A 13,611-nucleotide genomic window follows, 5' to 3' on the forward strand; every position below is an offset into this window, starting at 1 on the left:
GATTACTCCTTCCACTCAATAATGCATGCACTCCACATGCCCCTCAACACATTTTTATGCTCACCTAACATACTTGGGGCTATCACATCTATTGAATACTTGGCTAGGACTGTATCCAACTACAACCCTCTGTTGTTGATGTTACAATGAGACGTGCACCTGTATTCCTAGTTGGCACCTGAACACAGCTAAGCTTGATAACACTGCATTCCATGAAACGATCAGTGAGGGAATCCTGCATTATTTTGATGAGAACGCTGGTTCTTCTTCTCCACTTGTGGAATAAAAAGCCTTCAAAGTTGTTATTCGGGGCAATGCCTGTCAGAATCTGTGGGTGGACATACAACCCAATTAAGGGACATTGTCGCTCACAAATGGATCCTTAGGGATCCAGAGTGCCTGGGACCAGAGAGACCTGACTTACAACAGGCACTGCTGGAGGCAAAAGAGGGTAACAGAACATGTGGAGTGCGTCCACTGCTTCAACTATAAAGCCTACATGGTTAGAGCGCATGCTGAAGGGGACAGGTCAGGTCCCTTGCTGGCTTGGTTGGCTAATCCCTCTTGATGCAGTTCGCCATCTCAAAATTGGTGACGCCAGGCAGTGATTGCCTGTACATGCAGGGTGAGATATACCAATCCTTTGCTGACCTCTACTCCAGACCATATACAGCTGGGGATGTGCCAGTGGACCACACCATCAATGAATGGTTTACTGATCTACCTTCTGGCGGGCTGACCCTAGAGATGGTGGAGGCACTAAGGAAGGATATTTCAGAGGCCTCCCAGATTAATTTTATGCCACTTATCTTGACATCCTCACCCCCACCCCCTCTTGGCAGCCTTAAACCAACATAGCAAAAGTGTTACCCTCAGTGTTACTTTGAGGGAAGCCCTTATTGTCCCTTTGCTCAAGCCAGGGACACTGGCTACCGATGTGTCTGTACACAAGCCTTCGTCAATGTTGAAAATTAATTATAACATCCTTAGCGTGGCGGGTGCAATGATTACACCCCCACATGACTGGTCTGATTCATACTGACCAGTTGGGGTTTATCCCAGGCCGCTGTATGGCTCTCAATAGTAGGTGCCTGCTAGAGATCTTAGGGGAGGGCCCACAGCTTCCAAAATGGGCTAGATGTATCTTTGTGGATATCAAAAAAGTTTTCGATAGCCTGAACTGTGGCTTTCTCCACGCTATCATGCTCCGGATGGTCTTGGGCCTCCACTTGGTGGACTGGACCTTTTCACTTCATGCGGGTCCAGTGGCAAGCTCCCACACTGGATGCACAATATTGGGGCAATGTAATGTTGGGCGAGACACTCGTCAGGGATGCCCGTTGTCCCCTCTAAGTTTTACTCTTGCGGTAGAGCCTTTGGCGTGCAGGCCCCGTAGAGGCATGCCCTATGCCGGCATTCAGACCCACAGGTTTTCACATTTTATCTCCCTCTATGTGGACTATCTGGTGCTGTATTTTGCGACCTGCGCACAGAGATTGAGAAGGCGGCGCATTTCCTCACAGACTTTGGGTTGGCTTCTAGCCTCTGAGTGAACTGGCTTAAGACCAATCTTTACCTGGTTTATGGGGACATAGAGGAGCCCATGGATATGGGTGAAATGATGTGGGAGTCAACCAATGGTGCAATATCTTGGGGTCCGGATTTACAGAACTCTCCCTGGCTTCTTAGAAAGCAACATTGGGGTAGCAGTGATAGCTTTGTGGATAAGTGTTGTGCTTTGGAAGACCTTGCCCATCTCAGTGTTGGGCCACACAGCCAAGGCTAAAACGGTGGTGCTGCCTTGCATTTGTATTATTTTGTGGTACTCCCGCTGGTGATACATTATGCTGCGTTTCAGGAGTTAAGCTCAATCCTATTTTACCTCATATAGATTAAGGGAAGGGGCAGGTCGCTTTGACTAGCGGGGGACAACAGACGGTGGAATCAATGCCCCTGAGTTCTATTGTTACTCTTTGGTGGCATAACTACAGTGGTGTATAGGCTGGTTCCTGGGGAGGGATGCACTGGGAATGCTGAGATTGCCAGGGCCCACCAGCTTGACACATCTGTGGACCCATGCGCTTAACCCCCAGCAGGCCACCCATGTGGGGCAATATGACCTTGCAGTCCTCAGAGCCTGTTGGATGAAGTTCCTTAGTTGAGCATGGATATGGGCCCCATATTTTTGGATCTCCCGCTGTGGGCACTTTTCACACAATTGAATGGAGTCAAAGAGTGGCACTTGCAGGAGCGGGAGATGGCGGGCCTGGATACGGTGGGCGCGCTGTACCCAGATGTTGTACTGCTGTTGTTTGTGGATTTATATGTGGACTTTGAGCTCCTGGTGGGACAATTCCTGCTATATGATACCCTGACTGCGGAGGTGCAGAAGGTCTTGGGGGGGCAACGTATGGAGCCCTGGTTGCTCCGTAGCTGGCTCTTTCTGTGCGAGCCACTAATACCCACTGTCTGGTCTTGGGACTGTACAATGCACTGAGAGAAAATATATGCTCCACCCTCACGGTACTATGTGACTGCTGGGAAACAGACCTGGGGACCCCCATGACAGATAATAACTGGACTAAGGTGTAGGAGTTTGTGCCTAAAATTTCTCTTAATGCCCACTTCCGACTCATACATTTTTACATTTTACATAGGGCATGCCTCTGAAACTTAGCATCTATTTTCTACCAACCCCACCTGATTGCCAGCGCTGCCATGATGCTACTGGAGATCTCTACATGCTTTGGGGTTGCCCTCGCTTGACCCCTTACTTGACTGATATAGTGCGCCTCCTGGCAGAGGTTAAAGACCATACACTGACCCTAAGCCCTGGTTCTGTCTCCTGAGCCTTTACTTTTGAGCTGCTAAGCACAAAGTTATTATCCGGTTCATAGACCTAGCTTTGGTGCTTACCAAGTGCAGAATCACTAGAAAAATGCTGCAGGACCCGGTTAGAGAGCTGGAGAGCGGGTGTAATACACTGGGTGAAGTGGTCGGGGTTGCACTGCAAGCGTGTGAGGGCTGGAGACCCATGGGGTTTGCTTGGCCATGGGACACCATACTGGCTAGCAGGGGATGCCTCTGACTAGGAGATCCACCGGCAAGCTGTCTGAATTTCTTGGGGGTGGACCATTGATGGAGTCTCTAAGATGATAACGCCTAGCTGCCTAAAGTCATTTTCATGACCCCTGGGCTGGCGATGGCCAATAGGTGAGAGCAACGGCCATGGGGTGGATGGGGAGGGTTCCTTAACTGTATACTGCTTTATTAGTCCCTTTAGGTGAAGTGGAGGGGAGACCACAGGGGACACAACTGTTGGTTATCTTTATGTGGGACCTTCCCCATAACCTATTAGTAGGTTTAGGTGCGGACTAGCTTTGATGGGAGTGAATGTGCTGGGAGATCCTGCACCATGTTATTTTATGTATTGATTTTGCTTGTTTCATTATAGTGGGTTATCTGGGCTGCACCCTTTGCTGAGGTTGGTCCGAACTGTACTATTGATTATATTTGATTGTGAACACATAGGTGGTTCTATGGTTTGACCATGACAACAAATCTCTTCTTCAGTTGCACCTTTAGCAATTACTTATCTGTCATGTAATGTCTTCCACAATCAGTTCAAATGTGAATGTTAGACATAAAACCTCTCATCAAACTTCAGATTTCCAAGTTTCTCCCAAACATTACACACACACACACCTGTGTCTGTGCTTACGATCCTCCCACCCAGCTCCACCAGAATGTTGTTAGCCCAATAGCCAATAGCAGCCTGAATGTATACATAAAACATGGGCATCCACAAACTAACCCTTTCAAACCTTACAACATGTCACTTAATGTGTTTGCCCCTTGTAATGAGTAATACTGATTTGAGGAGAATGAGTAGGAGAGTTGAGAGGATCTTTAGACAAAGAATCAACCTCTTTTGGATGTTCAGGCACGATGTTACCTCCAGATTCCATTTTCCTCTGATGTGATCTTGGTCATGGTTTGTGAGTGGGAGCACAGTCTTGATTCTGAGACATGCTTCTCCCACGCCATCCCAGCCTTTGCCAAGATCCTACATTTCTTTGCTACTTGGCCATTCCAGAGGGTGTCCAGTGGCATCGTGGGCATTTCCCAGGCATGTTTGTCCTGTTGCTTGCATCAAGTTCTGAGTTGCATATATAGGAGAGTGCATCTCTACAAAGGTATGCCACATGTACTGGCAGGAAGGCAAGGGTTGCTAGAGAATTCCACTTCTTTTCCGGCTTGCCATATGTGGTAGGTGTAATCGCTTGCATTGATGTGGCACTTCATCCACCTTGCCACAATGCACATATATTCCGCAATAGCTACTGCTGACATTCCATCAATGTGCAGGGAATGTGTGATGTTAGTGGCTGCTTTACTGATGTGTATGCAGGGTTCCCAGGTAGTACATATGACAGCTACGTATTCTGCAGGTCACTTCTTGCCCAGCAGCTGGTAGCAGGAGAATTCTGGCTATATTCTCAAGCACTATACAATTCTGTTATGTTTTGCTAGGCTATGCCATGCTATGTTATGTTAAGTTATGTTATGTTATGTTATGTTTTGTTATTTTATGTTATGTTATAGCATGCTGTGCTATGCTATGTTATGTTATGTTATGTTATGCTATGCTATGTTATGTCAGGTTATGTTATGGTATTTTATGGTATGCTATGAAATGCTATGCTATGCTGTGTTCTGCTATGGAGAATATATTAAGTGCACCCTCACCAAAAAAGTCTCCTGGCACTAAGGAAGATTCTGACTGCTGTGGTAAAAGGTTAACCATAGGCGTGTCTGAACAAAATAGCTTTTCAAATGTTTCCTAAATAATTCATAGTTATCAATGGCTCTAATTTCAAGAGGGAGAGAGTTCCAAGTTTGAGAAGCAATCACTGAGAACCAAGCTCCTTCTAGTCTCGTTTTCTTACTTCTGTGAACAATCAAGAAGTTCAGATTGGCTGATCCAGGATGACGATTTGGAATAAAAGGCTGAATTCTAGTAGAATTAAAGGTTGGGCTTTTAGAAGGTAAGGATTTGAAAATTATACAGCCTGTTTTAAAGATGATTCTGTGGACTACCGAGATCCAAAGTAGCTTTTCCAACAGGGGTGAAATATGACAATGTCTAGGCTGACAAAATATAGGTTGTGCTGCTTAATTTTGTTTTAAAGTGCAGTCTATGGGTGTTAAAAATGGGGGTCTCTAGTTGACTGAGGTAGGTACCTTAGTCCAAATAGGGACCCTTGCTTCTAATTAGGGTAAGGAGGGACATCCTTAGATAACTCCCACTCACCCCCTCGTAGCTTAGCATGAGCAGCCAGGCTTATCTCCAAGGCAATGTGTAAAGTATTTGCAACCACACTCCTAGTAACACAGTGATAACACTACAAATGGACACCACACTGGTTTCATAAAAATAGCTGTATCTTTCTAAAAATGAATACGATGAGACCAAATGATAGAAAACCAACATATGAGTATTCGTAATAATTCCCTTGGTCAATTATTAGGCCAGCAAACACTTGTAGGTTTTTGCGGTATTAATGAGCAATTCACGATCTCTAATGCAGTCATAATGCAATGCTATGCAGTTCGTAATGCAGTTCGCAATGTAGTAATAAGACAATCCTTAATGCATGAATCAGGCAGTTCTTAATGCATGAGTATTGTGATTCGTAATGCAAGAATCAGGCAGTTTGTAATGCAATAATAATGCAGTTCGTAATGCAAAAATCAGGCAGTTCGTAATGCAATAATAATGCGGTAAGCCAATCTACGAGGTCAAACTCGGGCATCACGAGGCCCCAACACCAGAGACAACGGTCATAGGCTTAAAGTGGCGGCCCTGGTACTGCTGGGCAGGTATGGGACGCTTGGGACTCAGCACGTCTGACGCAGTGCAGCGGGAGAGAGCTTGGAGCACTCCTGTATTCCTCCTGCATGCCTCCCGAGGCCACACATGCTTGTGGCCCCCTTCCGGAGTCCAAGCCTTACCTGGGGGCTGCGCTGCCTTGCTCTCTCTCCCCAGTCATCGGACGTCCTGCTGGGCAATCCGGATCAGGTTGTGGCTCTGTTGCTAGGCATCACAGTAGCCGGATGGGTTACGGCGCTGCCTTCTCCTTCGTTGATGATCTTGGGCAGATCCCTGTCGACGAACAAGGATCACGATCCCTTTCACCTTGTACTTCCTTAGCTTCAAGAAATCCTTTAGCAGGTTGCGGTTCGGGCTGGCAGCGGTGATCTATACTCACAGCCTCAGTTACAATGACGGCTCGGGCCACAAACCACAATACGATTCAAAAAAGGGGGTGGTGATGAACAGAGTGTCTGAATTAAGCAGACCACTCTTACCCAGTCCAAAGATCAGGGCTTGATCCATCACCGTTATTTAACTCACTGCCCCATCCCAGCTCAGAACCTGGCTATATGCAAATCAGTCTGTCCCTGACCCAGTGCATCATGGGAACAGGGCAGACCAAACTACCAAGCCAATTCTTCACCAGAAAGGAGACAAGCTTCCGGGGACCGGTTTCTGGCATTTCAGCCGTCGTCGGCCCGGCTTGCTTGAATCCTGATGGAGCAGTGAGTAAGGGACTCAGGTCTGAGTATACCCTGCCACACCTATAGTGGCCAAAAACGATTCAAAAAAGGGGGTGGTGATGAACAGAGTGTCTGAATTAAGCAGACCACTCTTACCCAGTCCAAAGATCAGGGCTTGATCCATCACCGTTATTTAACTCACTGCCCCATCCCAGCTCAGAACCTGGCTATATGCAAATCAGTCTGTCCCTGGCCCAGTGCATCATGGGAACAGGGCAGACCAAACTACCAAGCCAATTCTTCACCAGAAAGGAGACAAGCTTCCGGGGACCGGTTTCTGGCATTTCACAAACCACAATACAGCAGAGTGGACGATGTGTCACGCTGCGGGGGCAATGGGATTACGGGGCACCTCGTAAACAGTACCATGGACCACACAGCAGTCTCAGGCGTGCTAAAGCACATGCACACAGTGTCGCTGAGACATAGTTCTCAGTTTCAAGTAAGCCTTTAGCACGTTGAGGCTCGGGCCGGCGGCGGTGATCGTTTCTCACAGCCTCAGTTACGTTGACGGCTCGGGCCACAAACAGCAATGCAGCAGTGTGGATGATGTTTCACGCTGCAGGGTCAACGCGATCACGGGGCCCCTCGTAAACAGTACCACGGACCACATGGCAGTCTCAGGCATGCAAAAAGCACACGCACACATCATTGCTGAGATGCAGTAATCTGTTTCAAGTAAGCCATTAGCACTTTGACGCTGGGGCTGGCGGCGGCGATCTTTACTCACAGCCTCAGTTACCATGACGGCTCATGCCACAAACAACAATACAGCAACGTGGACGATGTTTCACGCTGCGGGGGCAATGCTATCACGGGGCACCTCGTAAACAATAGCACGGACCACATGGCAGTCTCAGGCATGCAAAACCACCACGCACCAAGCGTCTCTGAGACATGGCTGGAAACTTTTATGTTCCTGAGTTTCCACAACAGGGGGCCAGCTCTCATCAGGCCCTTGGAGACATGCTATTTCAGGACACAGCACACAGCAAAGTCCTCACAAGCAGGGGGACACAGCACACAGCAAAGTCCCTTGTCCTCTCCTTAGTCAAATCAGCAAACTGCCGGCCAGACCCATAAAACACAACATGGGCAGTCCTTCTCTACAGTCTCTTCACCTGTTCTTCTTTGGCAGAGGTTGCTCTTGAACACGAAGTAGTTTCAATCATTTTTCAGTATGGATTTCAGTCTTGAGATCAGGGGTTTCAGCTCATACATTTATACTCCCAAATGCATTTGAAGTCTTTTTTCAGGGGCTCTGACCTCGGTTCAAACCAGACCTGGGTGTCTACCTGCCAGTCCTCCTTTGATAGCCAGGGTCTGGTGCCTAAAAGCTCAGCAGGAGGTGGAGACATCATTTTGTGGTAGCAACACAGCCCTCTTCACATCCTTGGGCTACTCCTCTACCACACATCAAATGTAGCCCGGCCTGTTGTTGTCTCACCTTCTACTCACTGGGGTCAGGACACTTCCCAGACCCAGTCACATCTAAACCCAGGCAGGCAATATACAACCAGGCTGAGGCACACAGGATGGTTTAAGATAAGAAACCAGCCACTTCTAAAAGCATGGTTTCTAAACACACAATTCAAAAACCATCTTCACAAAAAGATTGTTATTAAATTCTGAGTTCAGGCACACTAAACTCCATCTCTTCATCTTATGCCTAAGGGAAATATGCTAGAAACATGGGACACAGCATTCCCCATTCTGTCCTATGGGCAAGATGGCCTTGCAACAGTGAAAAACGAATTTGGCAGTATTTCACTGTCAGGAGGACATGGTACACACCTCAGTACATGTCCTACCTTTCACATACATTGCACCCTGCCCAGGGGGGACCTTGGGCCTACTATAGGGGTGTCTGATGTGCATAAAAAGGGAAGGGAAGGCCTGGCAAGTGGGTACACTTGTCAGGACAACAAGGCAGTTAATAAACTGTGTGCAGGCATTGCAGTGGCAGGCCTGAGATCTCTTCATAGAGCTGCTTGTGTGGGTGGCGCAAATAGTGCTGCCGGCCCACTAGTAGCATTTACATTACAAGCCCTGGCACACATAGTGCACTTTACTAGGGACTTCACTAGTAAGGCAAACATACCAATTATGGACAACCAATTACCATAACACTTTATACAGGGAGCACTTGCACTTTGACACTGATCAGCAGTGGCATAGGGCCCAAAGCATCTAAGCCAGCAAAATGAAATCCATCACAGCATCAAAAATAGAAGAGGTAGAGGCAAAAAGTAAGCGGTAACCACGTCAAGAAATGCCAGGTCTAACAATGGATTAGGCCAATTGGCAGTCCTAAATAGAGAGCATTCGCATAGTCAATGTGTGATATCACTAAACCTATTATCATTTGGAGGATTGCTTCATATGTGAAATAACTCCTTATTTTTTTGATATTCCTAAGTTGAAAAAAAGAGGAGGAGGTCACAGCCACTATGTGGACTTCCATGGATAACTCCTCATCAATAGGATTCCCAAGACTTTTCACCACTTTCTTGGGCATAGGGAGAGACCCCATTTCGGCAGGCCAAATAGAGGGATTCAATTGGTGGATTTTATATTTTGTCACCACAATCTCTGTTTATCAGAGTTAAGTTTCAGCAGTTCATTTAGTCCCAGATGTATATCATGGTGTCTTGGTAAATTTCTTTAGATTCCCTCAGGGAATGTATCAAATGACTAATGAAGATATTAAAAAGATAAGAGGATAGGGAGGAGCCCTGGGGCACTCAACAGTTTAGCTGAACTTTAGATGAACGAAAAGGAAAAAGGCGAACCGATGGAGAATGATCTTTAAGAAAGGATTCCATCCAATCGAGCGCAGACCCCATCAGGCTTGTGGCCCTGACACGGTCAATCAGAATAGAATTATCGATCATGTCAAAGGCAGCTGAAAGATCTAACAAAACCAAGGCCTGTGTCGTACCTCCATTGGCTGCCTTCCTCAAGTCGTCCATTACAGCAAGAATGACTGTCTTTGTTGAGAGAGCTGGTCGAAAGCCAGCCTGGGAGGGTCAAGGAATCAGACCCCTCCAGAAAGGCATAGAGATGCTGGGCGACACGAGTCTCCAATAGTTTTACTAAAAAGGGCAGTAAGGAAATTGGCCCATAGTTTTTTTAAGATAGTTGGATCCTCACCAGGTTTTTTTGGGAGAGGGAGTATAACTGCCTTCTTGAAAGAATGAGTCTGATATGCAAATGTTGTTTGATTATCCAAAACAATTACAAATGACTCATTTTCATGACACAAATATGACCCCCAACAGACACAACATGTACTATTTCATACATTATGAACTCTAGAGATGCAGAAGGGACATGTACACATATTTCCTCATTTTCCTCCTCAGATGATGCTGCATATGCACTCTCTCTTCAGTTCCTCACACCATACAGACATGCAATCACTGTACCTCAGTGTAGGTACAATAATACACATATTTGTACACCAGCAATCATAAAGTGCACTTTTGGTCTCCTAAAGTTGTGGTTTAAATGTCTTGACCATACGGGGGAGGGTTGCAGCTGTACTCCTCTGAAGTTGTGTGCAAGATAACAGTAGCCTGGTCTTGCACAACATTGCAGTACATCAAGGCTTACACCCACTTCTAAACCCTCACCAAGATCTGAATCAAGGGCCATTCTCCCAAAGAGAGGGCAGCAGAGTATCCAGCTGGTCGAGACTTTTTACTCATGAACCACCAGTTGTGTTACGACCTTTATATGATTTCACAGTCTGTTGTCAATGATGATTGGTGGACATTTAACACTCTGTCCATAAATTCCATCCTGAGATTACTCCGTAAGCCAAATATAATGTATGTAAACATCTGTTGTCAAGAGTCAAAAGATCTTTCATCAACATCTTTCTTGCATACAATAGTAATTAGTGCGGGCAAAGTCTCAAAGAAACCATTGCCCTCGGGGAGTAAATGTCACTGCATCTGTGAGATGTGGACATCTGAAAATTTGTCTGCACTAAGTGTCACAATAAGTCATGTCTTTGCATAGATCGAGGGAGGATTGGAATTGTCTACAAGATGGAAGCCTACAAGTATATGTGAAACAGATGAGATTAAAAATAGGAGTCATCTTTTAAATTTTGGGTTACCCAAACTAAAAACAATCAAGACTTCCCCATAGTTTATATCTGGCTTGCTGTGTGGCACACTGTACTTTTTTGGTATTAACTGGTGACCCAAGATGCACAACTGATAAGCAAGGTCAAAGAAATCAGCAATATCAGTCCAGTTTAATCAGTTAAACTGATGGGTGTGCAGACTGTAGTTCTGATTTGGGCTTCACGGTTCACCTCAACCTGTGTGATCCTAGGCACATCAACCTTACCTTATTGTCCCATGATCTTACAGGAGTCCTCAAAGGCAGTTTAATTCATACTATTTAAACCCTGCCCAAAATCCATATGTTTACAGGACAAGGTAGTTGAAAGTGGGCATGATGTGAGACAGAAGAAAGACGTGTATGTTGTTCTTCTCCTAGTGCTAGAAACACATTCATGATGGTGAGTCGGTGCATGAACAACAGAGCTCTGTCTTTAATTTTCCTATACGCTTTTCACATTTGCTGCCAGCGAAGGTAATAACTGCATGTTTTATGAAAGCACATAACACAATAGCACATTGTCACATAATTCACTTACAAACTCCTCTCACTTTGCAGTCAGGGAAAGAAAAGTAAACACCAATCTCATGTTAATGGATTAAAGCAGCCTGATATTTGACCTCTGTCTTTGAATCACCCAAATGTGACAAGTTAAACACAGAATTTATAGGCACAATGTATTTATTGCTTTGACTTTGACAAGCCACCAAAAATCAGCAGAAAACACACCAGTGGATTAATATCTACACTTCTGGAAACACAGCTCTATAGAATGTGTAGCAAGGCTGCATTTTTCATGAATTCCTGAATACAAGTTGACTATGCTGTGAACTGACGACTCTTAAATTCTGTGTGATGCTTGCTTATATTCAGAGCACACCATGTGGCTGGTCACAATGTCCACCTACAAAATCTTCTCCACCCGCACAGGACACTTGCTCCTACGTGACTCTGAAGAGCCCTTAGTTAGCGGGACATGTCACTCGTACAAAACCATAGAAATTCCTCCATTATAGTTAGTTCTGCTAACTATAACTCGCGCTCCCGCAATGCACTGCTGATGATGTCACATATTACATCATTTATGACATGGTCAGTGACATCACTGACGACATCACTGATGATATTTCAAATGACATCACTGATGACATCACTGAAGACTTCATCCATGTGACAATCTGATGCACCTCATCACACACTAGTATAACCTTTGATCACTCACTGTAAAATACAGAGTACCATTTTGAAACCATTGACACACCAATACCAGTTACCTCATACCCTCTCACTGATTCCTAGGTCTACACACACAACTACCCATTCACCCACAGAAACTCATATATGCAGTCCATGATAAACAGAACACTATCAAATGCACTCACACACCTATATAGACATTGACACACCAACACTCATCCTAGTTGGTTATGCAGTTATCCTACTCACTTATGCAAAGAATCAATCACACTTACATTTACTCACCTACACAGTTATACACATATTCCCTTATGTATTCATACAGATAGTAACTCATAAATACTGTGTTATAAAATCACTATTACAAGTATACACTCATCCATACAGTCACTCTCACAATCACTGACTCTTACCTATAGTTATTTATATACACCAACTCTCACATAGATTGTCTTTTATTTTTATACTTTGTTGGAGATGTACCACTGAGACATGTATAAGTGATTCTGTTGTTGAATGGATAGTTGTGTGTGTAGACTTAGGAATCAGTGCGTGGGTATGTAGTAACTGGTATTGGTGTGCCAATGGTTTCAAATATGGTACTTTGTATTTTACAGTGAGTGATGAAAGGTTATACTAGTGTATGATAAGGTGTATCAGATTGTCACATGGATGATGTCATCAGTAATGTCATCAGTGATGTCATTTGAGCTCTCATCAGTGATGTCACTGACCATGTCATGAATGATGTAATATGTGACATCATCAGCAGTGCAGTGACGGTGTGTGAGTTATAGTTAGCAAAACTAACTATAACGGAGGAATTTCTATGGTTTTGTACGAGTGAATTGTCCAGCTAAATATAACACCCCTGAAACCTATGCTTTTTTCTGTGAATTTCAAAGCTTTTTTAAATGCTCATTTCTAACTATAACGTCTCTGAAACCTATGTTTTTTTCAGTGAATTTCAAAGGTTTTTTAAATGCTAATTTTTAAGTGTAATAGTAGTTATACCTATTTTTTGGTATTGATTTTCTACAGTTTTTTTAACTGTTTATTTATACATATTTTATTCAATAAATAACATTATATATTTTTGGGAAAATTGCAAAAAAAATGTTTTTTTAATTCAAACTGAAATATTGTTTCATTTTTTATTTTAATATGTTTACATTATTTTCTTTTTTTTCCCAAAAAATTCGGAGTCGCGCACCCAAAGCTTACACATCACGGTGGGTGCACGGATTCTAGCCGCTATTTTAAAAAAGTTGTGAAGGATCCGCGTACAGTGTGCAACAGCTGCGTGTTTTTCAGTTACATCATATACATTTAATATTACGTGATGTGCGCGATTGGTATGCGACCAGTCCGCAACTCCTGCTCCTGCGCATTCAAGACACATGCGCATTATGGTACTAGACTCTTGCACAGTGGCGGGTCCCGTGTGACGCCATATACGTGCTGGGGCACGCTGTGTGCGCGACTCCCGTAAAAAAATGTTATGTCCTAAAATGATATGTATATGTTTTTCATATTAGGGCAAGAGATTATCTAAGATATTCATAAAAATAATATCTTTGTGCTTATAATAAACGTATATTATTTTTAAATATATTTTCGCGAAGTCACGTCGGGTTCGTGCTTCGTGATCGCAGA

The sequence above is a fragment of the Lissotriton vulgaris genome, chromosome 3_1 (genome assembly GCF_964263255.1).
Source record: "Lissotriton vulgaris chromosome 3_1, aLisVul1.2, whole genome shotgun sequence".
Classification (NCBI taxonomy): Eukaryota; Metazoa; Chordata; class Amphibia; order Caudata; family Salamandridae; genus Lissotriton; species Lissotriton vulgaris.